This window comes from Lathyrus oleraceus, chromosome 6 (assembly GCF_024323335.1).
Source record: "Lathyrus oleraceus cultivar Zhongwan6 chromosome 6, CAAS_Psat_ZW6_1.0, whole genome shotgun sequence".
NCBI classification, from domain to species: domain Eukaryota; kingdom Viridiplantae; phylum Streptophyta; class Magnoliopsida; order Fabales; family Fabaceae; genus Lathyrus; species Lathyrus oleraceus.
Window position 1 is genome coordinate 440,043,172 of NC_066584.1, and position 16,142 is coordinate 440,059,313.

At 33.4% G+C, this 16,142-nt stretch overlaps 1 long non-coding RNA gene across 2 annotated transcripts; it reads right to left on the reverse strand.

Moving 5' to 3' along the window:
- Positions 1 to 8,919: 8,919 nt before the first annotated feature.
- Positions 8,920 to 10,833, reverse strand: LOC127092553 (uncharacterized). Of its 2 annotated transcripts, XR_007792210.1 has the most exons (3): positions 10,488 to 10,767; positions 9,519 to 9,606; positions 8,920 to 9,194 (listed from the first exon to the last, which is right to left on the reverse strand). It is a non-coding gene; the product is annotated as an uncharacterized LOC127092553 (long non-coding RNA). The 2 variants fall into 2 exon arrangements; XR_007792209.1 differs by lacking the exon at positions 8,920 to 9,194 and having other exon boundaries at positions 9,330 to 9,606; positions 10,488 to 10,833.
- Between the last annotated feature and the right edge of the window lie 5,309 nt (positions 10,834 to 16,142).

A 16,142-nucleotide genomic window follows, 5' to 3' on the forward strand; every position in this document is an offset into this window, starting at 1 on the left:
TAAATTACAATTAAAATACCTATCACCATGGTTGTTAATGTGAACTGTTGTGAAAGTCATTATATTTCGTCAGGGTTTTTGAATACAATCATGTTGAAATTGTTTACTCATATATAATATAAGTAAATTAGCTCTCGCTTCTTGACAGTATCGTCGTATCTATCATAGCAAAACTCTAGCATATATTTTCTCTATTATTCTTCGTCATTAGCTCTCCCTTCATACATAAAGGTATTCTTCTTTGTCCTTGTTTTTTCTTTTTTGTGTATGTTGTTTTTATGTTTCATGTGATTTTCACCAGATTTTATTCTTGTTCAAGAGTTTATGGTTTTGTTGTTGTTGTATGTTGTTGTTATTGTTTTATGTTGTTGTATGTTGTTGTTTTCTAGTTCTGATTTCAGATCCTTTTCTAAGCATGAATAGTGGGAGCAATAAAATTATCCACGAGATTTAGGTTACAAAGAAGGTTATTGATATGGTGGAGTTATGGTTGAACAAAGTCAATGAAGTTGGATCTATTAGGGATCACATTATTATTCCTGAAAAGATGAAGAAGGTAGAAGCTATTATAAATGATCTAATGAATTTGAATGTAACTGATTATGAATCAGATGAAGACCTTGCGAACTGCACAAACTCAACTAGGCAGGAAGATTGAATGCCTTTATTAAGTTTTACATGATTTATTGTTGATTGTTTTTGTTGACAAGTTTTTGTATGTTAGGTTGTTGTTGATTGTTATGCTACAATGTTAATTCTAGTTTGTGTTTTTAAAACAGGTTAACATTTTGAAAGTTATTTATATTTCAAAATCTAGTTCAAGAGAACTCATACTATGAGTGTGATTCATAAATGATTTATTTTGCTATGGAGAAACAATTCAATAAGTATGAAGCAATTTTGGAAGCTCCATTCGCCTTGTATTTTTTCTTCATGGCAACACAAAGTAGATCAACTTCTGATCATTCCATGAATCTATTCAATAAAATGTATGTTGTTGTTGAGTTTATTGTAATGTATGTATATTATTTGTTTCACTAACCCCTCATTGAACATGCATTCATTTAAAGTGATTTAGAAAATAATAATCTGAAAATAAATTATATTTGAAATGCAACTTAGATCAAACATGATTTTCGAACTGCATTCATCTCGTAATTCATCTATATCGCTCTTTAACACGTAGAACTTGGTTTATTGTCCCAGGTTCTTCAAAGCAACAGTTCGTTCTCTATTAATTTATATTGTAAAACATCAAATTTGTCGAGAAATTAAATATCATCTCCATCGCTGACATCATAATAATCTTTACTATTGGTTAAAACAATGGTGATGATTCCGAATTAGTCAACATATTGATGTTTTGCAAAATAAACTAGAAACGAATCGTTGCCTTTGAAGAATTTGCGGCATTGAATCAAATACTATATGTTAAGAAGGAAGAGATGAATTACAATATGAATTCAATTTGAAAAACAGTGGTTCATTTAGGTTGTTTTTCAACAATAATTTAATATTTTAAATTATTATCTTCTACATCAATTTTAATTGTGGTATATATTTAGTGAGGTGTAAGGAAAAACAAGCAATCCACATGTTTTATAATAAATGTAGAGTACTTTTCACAACGATTGTCTTATGTATGCGCGTCATCAACATCAATGCATTCCTCCCACAAAAGTCTTAAATCTTCAATTAATGGAATTAAATAAACATCTATGTTGTTCCCAGGTTGTTTTTGACCCAAAATCATCATTGATAAGATCATATATTTATGATACTCTTATTGGATTAATTGATTTAGAAGTTTTCAAGTTCACTTTAAATTATGTTTGGCTTGATCTTGATAGAAATATACCGATATTATGAAATTGTATATCATAAACCATTCACAATTCTCACAAATTAAATGATTCAAACAATTTCTTTTAAAGATTATCAAAAAATAATATTGAGACAAAAAAATCATTAAGAATATTAAAATTCAACAAAATTAAAATTTAATTTGTTTCCTTTTTCAATTATAATGCCAAGGCAAATGACATGTTACAAGTTCTTTAGATTTGATATAAAAAATACCTAAGTTTGTAAGTTATATCAAATTCTAAAATATTTGATATTCCATTAGTTCCATATAATAAATTAGTCATAAACCTCAAAGTGTTTTGAAAATATACAGAGTTTTAGTATGAGAAAATTGATAATATAGCTATATTTTCTTTAATATTTGACGGTAACTAAAGGTATGCAAGTTAAAAGATCTCTTCTAAATTAATCATTCGAATTTAACCTTAGAGATGTAATAATATTAAATTTTCTTCAAGATAATAAGGATTTAATTGAAATACATTGACAGTGTAAAAGGATTTTACAGCGTCAGTTAATCATAGACGTTGGATATTGAAACAAGTTTGACTTTTATTTTAAAAATCTATAAAATAATATAAACGGGTGATAGTGATGAATCGATAGTATAAAACTTCTTACACTGACCATGCATAATAATTAATCTCAATTAATAATTACTTTTAAGTTATCTCGAAGTAACTTGATGATAAAATCAAAACCACATTTAGACTAAACTAAAGAGAAAACAAACTATTGAGTAGGAATAGACACCAATATCACTTAGGTTTGATACAGTGGTCTGAACAAAAGGAAAAATATTCGACTAAATAACTAAAAGAACTTTAACACACTCTTCTCCGAATAGTAGGGTTATTGTTTATTTGTTTTTTTCCTCTTTCCAGCTACACAATAATTAGGATCCTCTTTCAAATATATATCATATAATCAAGCAAGGATTTACTATAGACAAAGATCTGAATTGGGGCAACTAAGAATCATTTAAGGGAATTAATCTTGCCAGGAAAATGTCGGAAGATAAGAATCAGCATAACATATTAAATACTTTGGTCAATAATGAGAAGAAAACCATACGTAGGGAAGTTGAAAAACAAAGAAGGATGCAAATTGTTATATGTAGTGGTTTCATACTTCATGAAGGATGTGATGTTGTTCACTGTGTTACCAGCCAAGTTAATGGGAACATATTTCATACTATTAAGTCTGAGGTACAGTAGTAGCAAGCTAATTAACTTTTAACCTACTTAATTAATTTTAATCTGTGTCTGTTAATTACTACTATAGTTTAGGGTATATTAATCTGAGTTTGGACAATTTTACTAATGGAAGTGCAAAAAGTTAAATTAATGAGCATATGTATGTGAATTATTTTTGAATAGGTGGAAGACTTTACACACCTTGATCTTAATGTAATGAATGTTATTTCTTTTCCTTAACCTGATGTCTAAGATCATTAGGTTTACACACCTATTTATATCTCTTAGACTACTTACTCATCTTTGTTTGACGTCTTTTTCTTCTCTTGAATATAATCTAAAAATATCAGCAGTTAAATTGAATATAATTTAATAATTAATATTTTTAATTAATTGTAATTAACATTTTTATTTAATAAATGATTAGATTAAATTTAAGTTAAAGACTATAATTTAAAATAAGTTAAAAAAACTTCCTCTTATACTAAGTTAAACTCCACTCAATATATATATATATATATATATATATATATATATATATATATATATATATATATATATATATATATATATATATATATATATATATATATATATATATATATATATATATATATATATATATAAAACAAGATTATTTCCATGGAGGGCAGTGTCTTCCCAAAAAAATTTAGTCGTTCACATAGAGATATTTCTTTGTCTCCTAATAAGGATGTGGTTATCCCTTTAATTGGTGTTAAGGTTATTAATTTTACGGTCAATTGAAAGTTTAATTTTTCATCCAATTCCTTTTTTTCAGCTATAGATGGTTCCTCTCCGTCTTTCTTAGCTGTATGGTGAAAATTTCATAACCTCCTAATATTCAACTGGTGTCAGACTCTCCTACTGGACTAGCTCTAGTGCATCAATCATTCAGACTCTCCACTCCTTTGTCGGATTAATGTATTGTTAGTCCTCAAACTTCTATTAACTTTCGCTGGCAGGATGGTGTTCCACGATCTATTTCGAAGGAATGCTTAATTGACGAATTCTTAACTTGTCCATTAGCTTGGATTGTGCTCCCCTTTCACGAGCTTCAAGTCACTTAGGACATATACTTGTATCATCCAAGTTTTTGATTTCCTTAAATCACAAGAAAGTTGTCAGGATGGTTAAAGAAGACAAACATTTAGGTTGTAGCTTTGTGTTTAGTTCTAAAGCTGAGGTGAAACGTTTAGTGGGCCTAGAACAAAGAGATAGGAAACTAAAATCAATTAGGTTATCCTGGAGTTTTATTCAATGTTAATAGGGTCTTTTAATATTCATGGTTTAGGAAGTAGTGTCAAGCAGAATAAGGTGATAGGACTCATCGTTTCTAAGTCAATAGAGTTCATAGTAATTCAAGAGACTAAGATCGAGGAGTTTTCTAATTCTCTTGTCCATTCTTTGTGGGGTAACCCTTTTTTAACTCGAAATCTTCCCCATCTTTGGGTAATATAGGTTGTCTTCTCTCTACTTGGTGTAGTTCAAAGGGATCAACTCTCTTTTCCATTCTTGATCCTGGGCATCTGGGTGTGTGTCTTGAGTGGGTGGTGGCTAAGACGATTTGTTTCATTGTTAATATATATATATATATATATAGATAGATAGATAGATAGATAGATAGATAGATAGATAGATTCTAGTAGTAACATGAGAGAGAAAATGGTCATTTGTAAGGATATATATATATATATATATATATATATATATATATATATATATATATATATATATATATATATATATATATATATATATATATATATATATATATATATATATATATATATATATATTCTAGTAGTAGCATGAGAGAGAAAAGGGCCATTTGTAAGGACCTCCTGCTGAGGAGGGCCAACCTTGGAGGGGACATTTGGTGTATTATAGGAGACTTTAATTATGTTTGGTCTATGGATGAGAGAACTGGTGGGGATGGTTCCCTCCCAATGTTGGTAATACTATTTGTCTTGAGTTCAGTAATTTCATCATTGAGATGGATTTTCTTAATCTCCCTCTTCTATGTAGAAGTTTTAGTTGGTATCAGCCTTTTGGCATGGAGGCGATTCGCCTTGATATGATACGTATCTCAGATGGGTGGTGGAAGGTGTGGGAACTACATCTCCAAGGGCCCTGGCTATGGAGATGTTAGATCATTGATCTATTATTTTCAAATATTCTAATTAGTTATGGGGCCAAAAGCCTTTTCGTTTCAATAACTATCGACTTTCTCATCCCCGCCTCCCTAAGGTGGTTTTGAGTAGTTGGTCCAATTCTCAGTTCTATGGTTGGAAAGGTTTTTTTGTAAAAGTGAAGCTCAGAGCTCTTTGTCGTACCTCAAAAAATGAGAACACGACGCTCGCGAAGCGCAATCGCACGCACACGGGATGGACTAAGAGAGTCATGAACAAACTTTATTTATTCCCAATGAGAGAACGGGAAAATATTGATAAAATCCCTAAAAGAACTACTAAGATTATGGTGGTCGCAACCAAATCAGAGTTCAAGAGTCGATTTTACGTAAGGGGGAGGTTTTAGCACCCCTTACGTCCATTGTAATCCACGGGAACCGTTTGGTTAGTTGTGCGTGTTAGTGTTAGCTTAGAAACGTTAAACTTCTCGGATTATTAAAAAGGGAACATAAGAGGAAAAAAATGTTTATTTTTTATTAGAGTACCTAAAGAGACTTTGAATCTCGCTCTTACGTATCTCTGGGTGCGATGGAGAACTCAAGGCTTATGTAGTTCTGGGTAGAAAATATTTGTTTGTCGGTCAATTTTAGAAAAAGTTATTTTGTGTCAATCGACGAAAAAAATTACTTACCTAAAACATGTGAGGAGAGGGTGTTTGCATCACATTGAATGGATTTACAAATCAACATTCACGGGAAAACGCCACTTATCTCAACTCACACAATTGTGGACGGAGCACTGTCTAGCATCGGTTCGAGACAAAAAACATTTTATTTGTGAAAGAGGTTTTGAATGATTGTGCCAAGAGGAAAAAAAGGTTTGAATGTGTTTGATGTTTTTTTGGTTGAAAGTAGAGTATTTATGACTTACAGACTTTTACGACTTGGGTCTAATACTCGAGACTATGACTGAATTTTACACCCAGATAGTTCTTTCCCTTCATTTTATTATGAAAAAACAAAGTTGTTAATGGTTATTCATTTTTGGATTTGCTTGAGAAAAGAAACTTGATGTTGGATCAAACTTTTTATTTGTGGTTATAAAAGGTTTGAAGTGATTGGAGTGTTTGAAAATGATTAAATTAATGGTGAAAATGATTTAAATGAGTTTGTAATTTAATGGTGGAAACTTGATGTTGACCAAATATTTTTTTGAAATGGAACTTGGTGTTAACCAAGTGCTTTATTACTTTGAAAGGTTGATTTTATATTTCTATTTTTTGTCTATTATTTATTTAGTTCATCTTAACTAACTAAGAGCAATGAAAATAAATACAAATTTCAATTAAGGGATAGGGGTGCATTTTATCAATGGGGAGTAAGAAAACGAGTAAAATGCTAGCGCATCAAACAAGTAAATGTAAAAAAAAATCTCATTGTAATAAGACCCAAGAGTAAACCACGGGACCGAAAATCAATCGAACTCGAAAGCAACTGAATTTAGCTTTAAGTTAAGCTAACTTAAACTAGACTCGTGTATGAATTCCTCTATAAGAAGCCGAACAACTGAATATATGCGTCCAAAAAAATTCCGAAAACTGAACTGAATTTAAACTTTTGAAATCGTAACGCAATAGATCACACAAATAACCACATAATCAATTAGAGAAGTAAATAACAATTAATTAATTAAAATACAATCAACTAATAAAATAAAAATTTAATTAGTTAACTAAATGCTATATTAAAATAATTAAGAAAATAAAAAAAATCACACAAAGGAGTGCATATATGAACAAGGGGTATAAATAATTGTGTCTAGAACTCAAAGCCCAACTAAAAATTAAACCCTAATTCTACTAAAAATCAAAATAAATACAAATTATATATATATATATATATATATATATGAAAGAAGAAAAAAGAAAGTGTGTCGCTCTAGTTGCAAAATGAGAGACACCCATTTTTAAATTTAAAAAATAAACTCTTCCACTCTATCTTTAACACGTGGCAAATATGGTAACAAAAATAAAGAAAAATTAAAACCTATATTTCTCTCTCACGATGCTTGTCTTCCAAAAACAAAACTCAAAATATCAAATTCAAATTAAACCCTCTCAATCCCTTCCTCACTCATGTTTAACTTTTCGGCTTGCTATGCAAAACCAAATACAATAAAAACTAAATAGAAAGAAATCCATACAAAACTCAAACATCAACACATAGTAAAAATGAAAGAAAAAAACAAACGAAAACAAATCAACTTAGTGAGCAGTACTGACGACGGCGGCGTAGCTTTATTGTCACAACAGTCGGCGGTTTGCATGGAGGCTTTGAGGATGTTGAACCGACATTACAATGTCTCTTTTGAATGGACAGTTTCGTTTGAAAGTTAAGCCAATTATGTATGCGGTGTGAATATGGTGATTTACATGGTGTTGGAAAGCTGAGTTTTGTTGTTTATAGAGCTGGAGGGTGTCGAAAATGGAAGCTCTTATGGTGGGGTGTTTGCACGGGAAAACTCGCGCGGCCAAGGATGGTGAGAAGCCGACGACGAAGTTTAAAATGAGTGTTTACGGGGAAGGATAAAGGTGGTAAGCAAGGAAGTTGTTTGAAGGTCGTGGAGATTTTTTTATGGTGTTGCAAGGGTAGTGTCATACCCCAAAATTTGTCATACTTCTCTCACTTTTCATCTAACTTTTGATTTGATATTTATCTGTATTCATTCATTCTAAATACATGTGTATCATTCATTCATGTTAATACTTGCAAATAATCATCATAGATTTAAAGCTCTTGACTTGCAAAGCTAGGGTTTTTTGATGCGGATGAAACCCTGGAGGTTTGTTTGGCTTGGATATTCATCTGATCGTGAAACCCTAATGGCTTGATCTTTGGGACTTGAATTCAACAAAGTTCCATCATGGTAATCTTCAAGGATCTCAAACCCTAATTTGATGATGATTTGGTGGTGAGGCTTCATGCTTGTTCCTTGGGTCTTACGTTGACTTCTACACCCTAGTTGGGGATCATATATGTTGAAGACTTGATTGGGAAGCATCCTAATACATCCAAAGGCTTTGATTAAAAGAGGTGTTATTGAAACCCTAATCAGGAAGTCTTGGTTCTAGTATGCCTTGTTGCCTTGACTTTTCACCTTGGGTTTGTTCAAACCCTAATTCATTAGAGGATGGTTTCTGATCATTATGGCATGCATCATCAATCATCAGGTTTATTTTTGCTCATGGAAATCATTTCAAGCAAGTTGATCATTTGACCTACCTACTTGGGGGTTCATCTCATCCAAGGCCTTGTACAAGATTTCATCCATGTCATGTGCATCAAAGTCCATTAATTCCACTCTTTATTTACATTGCTTCATACCCCATGGTATTGTTGATCCATTTATTCCATTGGTTCCATTATGCTTTATGGTCACATTGATATAAGTCTCTTGGTGCATTCATTGGTCCATAGTGCATTAGTTATTGTTTCCTAGTCTATTGTCTTTGATTCATAGTCCATTGGTTTTAGTACATTGTGTCATCATATAGTCACGATCCTTTGATTTGGGTGTTTTAATGTTCATTCTTAATCCACGAATTCATTCAAAGGTTTCACTATAAGTTATGGCCTAAACATAAACATGGAAAAAAGGTTCATTTTGAAATAAGTCATGTTCTCATTCCATCATAGAAAACATTTTATTAAAATCAATGTTCATTCATTCATACAATTAGCATTTACATCATTTACAAAAGAAAATAAAAAAAATACAAGTTTTATGAAAGTTGACTTTTGGTCAACTGTTGACTTTTTAGTCAACCAGTTGACCAAAATCGGCTAACATATTTTCCATCCCCAAAAACTCATTACATCTTTATCATCCTTGCATTCCATGATCATTGACTTCATGAATGAGAAACCTCATTTTTGTGTGAAACTTGCCATGCCTTGAGGATTGCTTTAAACCATGTTAACACCTACAAAACCATACCAAGTTCATCATGTCATTTAAGCCAATAAGCAATGCATTCATGTTCACCAAATTGCAAATGCCATAATGATGCACAGCATGTGACAATGCAAGCATAGCAACCTAAACCATTTCCATATGCCAATCCAAACATTCAATGACTTTCCATTTCATTCAATTTACAACTTCTCATTCAAATTCAAATTCAAGATTCAAAGTACATAATCCATGCTAATACCTTACACATTACAAATGAACAAACTCAAAAACAAGCACGAACTAACATATGACCTAATGTTCTAACATCTAATCTAAAGTCCTAAACACTAACCTTCAACCATACTTCTTCATCCACCATCTTCATGCTTCATGTCACCATTTCCCTCTAGGCCAAGTTGCTTTTCCTTCCATAGAAATACCTACAAAGGCAAGAAACACGTTAATAAGTTGTATTATTCAACATATACACCACAATTTATCCTAACCATTTTCTTGCAAATCAATAGCAGCATTCCAATTTCGTTTCAAGCATGTCATATACAAAAAAAAAGTTCACCTGCAAAGTTCACTCATACAGCAGTACATAACAGCAAATAGCAGTTTTTGGTATTGAAAATCTCTGTAAGCAATGGAACATTTATAGGGAAAATCACATTTCAATCACATTTCATGTTTCAAACTCGGAGCAGCATGCTAACTAACTAGCTCATTATTCCCATCCGTCTAACTAACATAACAAGCATGTAACAAATTAACAAACCCAACTAACTTTCATGATTATTAACATAGATAATCACCAAATACACAACAATTTCAAAATCATTAACCTAAGTCATTAACCTAAATCATCAGTCCATCACATAGCAAGCAAAACCAACAACAATTCATTCATAAAATGCAGTCCAGCATCATAGCATAACAAAGCTTGGCATTCAGAGTAGTTCATGTGCTTAACAAGTTTCTGCACAATACATGAACCAACATAACAGACTTGCAACTATAGCATTTAACCATCATGTAGAAGACCTAACATATTTATGATAGTGCAATTCACATTTAGCACACCAGTCCAACATCACCACCGCATAACATAATTGCTACATCACTAGCCAATTCCCTAACCAACTAACAACTCATAAGCATCACTAACTGAACTTTTATCCAACATAACTTCGAGTTCTGTTATCAGATTTATTAACTAACTCACTGCATAACTGAACCCTAACTAAAATTAACAGAATGCAACCATAACTGACATTAACAAAAAATGAAACAGAGTTAATATGGATAACAAACTTACCATGTGATTTCTAACTGACCTAACACCTCTAACAGAATTTCCCAAAGCCTTCCGGAGTTGGTTACACACTCATCCTTTATATAACATTTCACAATCTTCATTCTGCAGAGATTCTTCACCTCAAGCTTCACTCTGCTTCATTATGAACTTCTTCACTTCAAGCTCCACTCTGTTTCATTCTGCAACTTCTACAAAGTTCCCAATTTCTCTGCATCTCAAGCTCTCTTTCATGCTGCAAATCAAGGCACTGCAATCACTCATCATACTTCCCTTGTCCAGGTCTTTGGTTTTTTGCTTTTTTCAGGGAGGGATTTTTGGGCCTAAGGCCCTACCGCTGAGAACACATTCTTTTGGTTCTGCACCCTCCAGTAGTTAGCTTAATCACCATTTAGTGTTAATTTTTAGCTTAATTAGGATCGTTAATCAATCTTGCTTAGGTTAATCAACTTTTTAGGACCTAATTAGAATTCTGAGATTAAATAGAATTTAGGACTAATAAGCTTAGATTTTTAATTAGAATAAATTTAGGGTTAATTAGAATTTTAATTGATTTTAGAATTTAGTTTGGTTTCTAAAACAATTAGGTTTGGAAATTGATTAAAATAGATTTTAGAACTTCATTGCATTTTAGGTTCTAGTTAGAATTTTAATTAGAATTTTTTTTTTGTTTCTAGTTGAATATTTCAAGTGAATTAACCATTTTGCCCTTAGGGTTATTTTAGCCATAAAAATGTATGTTCCTTTAGGATTAAATTTGACTTAGATAATTAGCTAGGTTAATCGAGTTTTTTCATGAAGTATCTGATTAATATTACTTTAATTGTGGCATGCTCCCCTAGGAATAACTTGTGAATAATTTTAACTCTTAGGTTACATTTTCAAGTTAATTCAAACCCTCGATTCAAGTTGATCAAAAACAATTTTGATTGACTAAATCATTTGATCATGTATCATCCTACAGTCTATTCAAGTGATAAAAAGTCCCTTGATCACTTGATAAGACTCTTTCTGTAAGTTGTGGATCTCAAGGCCTCAAGTTTAGACTCTCAATCAAGGCATCCCAGTCATATCAAACAATGGATTATACGAGGCATATCAAATATGTCTCTTCAAGAGCTTGTTAATCAAGGTTAAAATTGTGTGGCATGAGACTTAAGAAATAGGGAATGAATGAGAATGGAGAATTCATATCCTCATTCTGAATATCTTTTGGTACAGGATGCATGACCCAGTTGCTCGTCGTATTCACCTTTATTCATAGACTTTAGAATAATTCAAATCATATGATTGCCAGGTCTCTCTCTAACAAGTAATAGTGCAACAAACAGAAGACTCTACCAACAACTTATCAATCATAATTCAAGTTGTATGCCATGAGCCTTAAGAAACAAAAAATGATGAGAATGGAGAATTTCTATCCCAATACAAACCCAGTGAATAAGGGGTGAGGAGGATACCAAGGTGTGATCCCAAAGTCAATGCAAATGATGAGATAACATGAGGAATCTTATGGTCAAAATTGGGGTCTTACAAGTATTTATAGGAATTCCTGATTCCTAGGGATTTCTTGGAAAAGGTCGCGGCCCACTCCATCAAATGGTGGATCGTTGAATTCCTATTTCCAAGGGATACATGGGTCAGGAGCTATCTTGACTTTCTCGTTATCCTAGACACATCTTATCCCACGTTTCTTCTTCCCAGGGGCGAGGAAAACATAAGGGCGAGGCGGTACCTCCTTTCGGGCGACCCTGCATTGTCGCCCTCTTTCCTAGGGCGATCTAAAAGTTGTCTCCCTAGGTAGGTTATTTAAGAATCTAACATTACAACAAGCAACATGGTAAGTTTCGGGTTGTAATTAGTCGCCATTTTACTTTGTTTTATCATTTTTTATAATTATATTTGATGTTTTGTCAGTGTTTGCATATCAAATTTAGATGATTTTATAGACTTTATTTGTGGTATGAGTATTTCATTATTTAATAATGTTCGACACGTCATATGTGAAGTTGGCTAATATATACTCGAATGTGTCTCATGGTCAAACATACAACAGATTCGCCGCCGAACTTTATTTATCCCAAAAGAGGGAAGGGAAAATATCGATAAAACCTAAGGGGAAATGAGAAATGGGTAAGAAAGTCGGTTATGCAAGGGGAAGGTATTAGCAACCCTCACGTCCATGGTACTCCATGGGAACCATTTTGATTGCTCTTGCTCGGATGGGTGTTGTTATATTGATATACCTGCAAAATAGAAAATGGGTTAGAAAGAGATTGCTCGAGGAGGATTGGGGCCCTCATGCCTACGTGTTCTCAAAGTAAAATGAGAATGTTAGAGCCTCGTAGTTCGTGGAACCAAAGAGAAAAAGGGGGGAGAGACATATAAAAGTGCTCGCTAAGGATTCGCATCCTCGTGCCTATGTATCTTTATCGTGCAATAAGGAAGTCAGAGCTTTGTAGTTTGGAGGACTAAGAATGAAAGAAAGAGATAATATTATGGGTGTTATTTAAACTAGAAAGAGCTAGAAGCTAGCGGAAATGGTGTTTAAACCAAGAAAAGGGTATGTTTTTCGTATAAGGCCTGGGAAAGTTTTACCGAGGCCCCATGTTGGGTGCCAAATGTTCTTGCAAAACATTATTTAGATAAATCTCCCTGAAGCCTAGCCAGGAGAGATCACAATCGTCCTATTTAGTTATGGGGTATTAGTAGTTGTCATATTGGTTAATCGACTGAGAAATCGTCTGTTAGGAAATATGACTTGTTCTTGAAAATCACTATTTGGAGAAATCTCCCTAAAGCCTAGTGAGGAGAGATCGCAATCGTCCTATTTAGTTATGAGGTATTAGTAGTTGTCCTTTCCTCCATGGAGGAAGTTACCTTTTATACGGATTGACTCCTCAATGATCCTTTAAGGCATGCCTCTTCACATCCCTGTTTAAGGTGACTCCAGATAACATTTGCCACCTTCTATAATTATCAAATAACGTATTTTCCATCAATGTCTGTAGCTCTCATGCAATTATGGAGTCATTTCATAACTGTCTCTTGTGACTGTCCATATGATATCCTAGTACTAAATTCGGATCCGACTTATCATCTGTCAGTGTTACCACGAGGTCGACTTTGACATGTTTGCTTTGTTTCTGAATTATTCCTAACCAGATTTCGATCTGTGTTAGCCTCTGAGAATTTCGGGATGTACAAGAAGAAAAATAAGAATGAGAAAAAGAAAGAAGATGTTTAATAGAAGGTTGATGATAGAAAATCAATAAAGAGAAAAAATATTTCTACCATCACTATTCAGCATATTGCTGAAGAAAATGTTAGCAAACAACAATAAGAGAAATGACTGCTACTAGCACTATCAAGCAAAATGTTGTGAAAAATGCTACTTACTTTTTGGATCATATTATAGATGAAAATGTTTTAGTTGAACCAAATGCAAAAAGAGTGAAGAATGTGATTGGTGGGAAGAAACTTTCCAAAAATATTCTTGATGTTCCCTTGGACAATGTCTCATTTCACTCTGAAGAGAGTGTGACCAAGTGGAAGTTTGTCTTCCATAGAATAGTTTCTCATGAAAGGGAACTATCCTATGAAGCTCAAAAGTTCAAGTAGATTATGGAGCTTCTCAATGATTCTCAAGTTTTAAAACCATGATGAGTGTTGGACCATTTTATCCAAAATTGGTCAAGGAATTCATTGTTTATTTTCCCAAAGGATTCAATGATGTTGGTAGTCGTGAGTACATAAAGGTGTATGTAATGGGTCATTTCTTTATCTTTTCCTCTGAAGTTATTAATGAATATATTGGTAAATGAAGACTAATCACAATTGACCACCTTTCATCTTCAAGGATCATAGCAAGAGAGATCATGGGTAATGTATATGAAGATTGGCCTTCAAAAGGCTTGTTGATTGCCTCAAATATGAGCATAAAAATATACCATTTTGTACAACATAGAAGTATAAAATTGGGCTCCCTCATCCCATGGATAAAATATTATCTCGTGTTTTGCTATACTTCTATATTTTTGAGCAAGTGGTTAAACATGTTTAATCATATGTTGTTAAACTTCCAATTGGATTTCCCCCATTAATTTGTGATAATTTAAGTAGTCAAACGAATGACTGTTGAGACAGTTTTTAAGTGTCGGGTTTTTGTTATCGTATCCACAGAGATTGTAAGATATCACTGCCGTTCAATGGTTGAATTAATCTTAACTTAATGTAACACTAGGGTTTTGGTTTTAATCAAGTTATCTTGCATACAAAGTAATTAATTGCGGTAAAAGTTACGTTTTGATTAATATGAGAAATATTGTCAAAGTTAGGTTTCAATGATTACATTTGCTTTGCATGTATTTGCTCGGTCAATCATCTTATAAACTCCTTTAGATGATAAATTATTTCACAAGGTCCTCTCAATGCGTTTCTCTCGAACACCCATTGTGAGTTTTGCCATTTTGATCCATTGTTTCTCTCGAACACAATCTATCAAAATGACAACTTTTTGGTTCAACCTTATGGTGAACAAAATCATTCGTTACTATCTCTAGCTAACAAACAAGTTTGGATGAAAACCTAGGTCAAGAATCGGTAAACATCTCTCGATCAAATACCAATACAAAGAGTTTTAAATAGAAACAAAGTTTTCATCATATATTTACCGTTAAAGAGTTTACATATGAGGATCCTTACATTTACACACAAAGCTCGGAAATCACCTACATCTAACCTTGACAAATGGAAGACTTAGCTACTCATTTTCATGGTAGCTTGGTCGGCAAGTAAGGAAAGAGGGTTGATCAACATCCAAGTCGAATAATCGAAGTTGGATGGGAATCCACCTTCTTTTTGTGGAAGATGGTTGCTAGATGAAGAGAAATGAAATTAGGGCATAAAATCTCCCACAAAGCAATGCTGTAAAATATCTAGGAGAAAGTACAAAAAATGGAAAAGTTGGTAAAAATGAGGTATGGTGCCCAAAAGTGGCACCTGCTACTTATAGACAAGTGCAGAACTGTCATGTTCGCTAGGCGAGCATAATAGCTCGCCTAGCGAGGTCCTAAAATGGGCACAAAAAGCCCCTGCGCCCAGAGCAAACAGGGCCTGCTAAATTGTCATGTTCGCCTAGCGAACATACCTTCGCCTAGCGAAGGAAACGCTTCAAGCTCGCCCCCAGCGAGGTTGAGAGGTTTTGCTACTGGAATGCTCGCTGGGGACTCGCTAGAGCCTCGCCTAGCGAGTGAGTGCTGGCTGCACTTTTTCACCAAAACAGAATGAATTCGCTGCAGACTTCGCCATGAGCTCGCCTAGCGAATTAATTTGCTGATTTACTGGAGCTGTTCGCCAGGAGCTCGCCTAGCGAACCCATTCTTCGCCACAGCCTCGCCTAGCGAGCAGGCAGATGAAATGCTCCTTTGCTTTGGTTCCTTTGCCAATTCTCTTGTGTCTTTATTATCAATTAATTCATGCCTTTCCTGCACAATAACAAACACATCAAAGGCACCAAGCTTGTTTATCAATGTAACGCATTCCATGTAAAATAAATGTGATTTTGACAATTTTAGCAAGGCAAAAGAGTGAAAGATGCCCACATATGATAGCTTAAATAAGCACTTTTGGGCATCTAACAACTCTCCCCAACTAGAT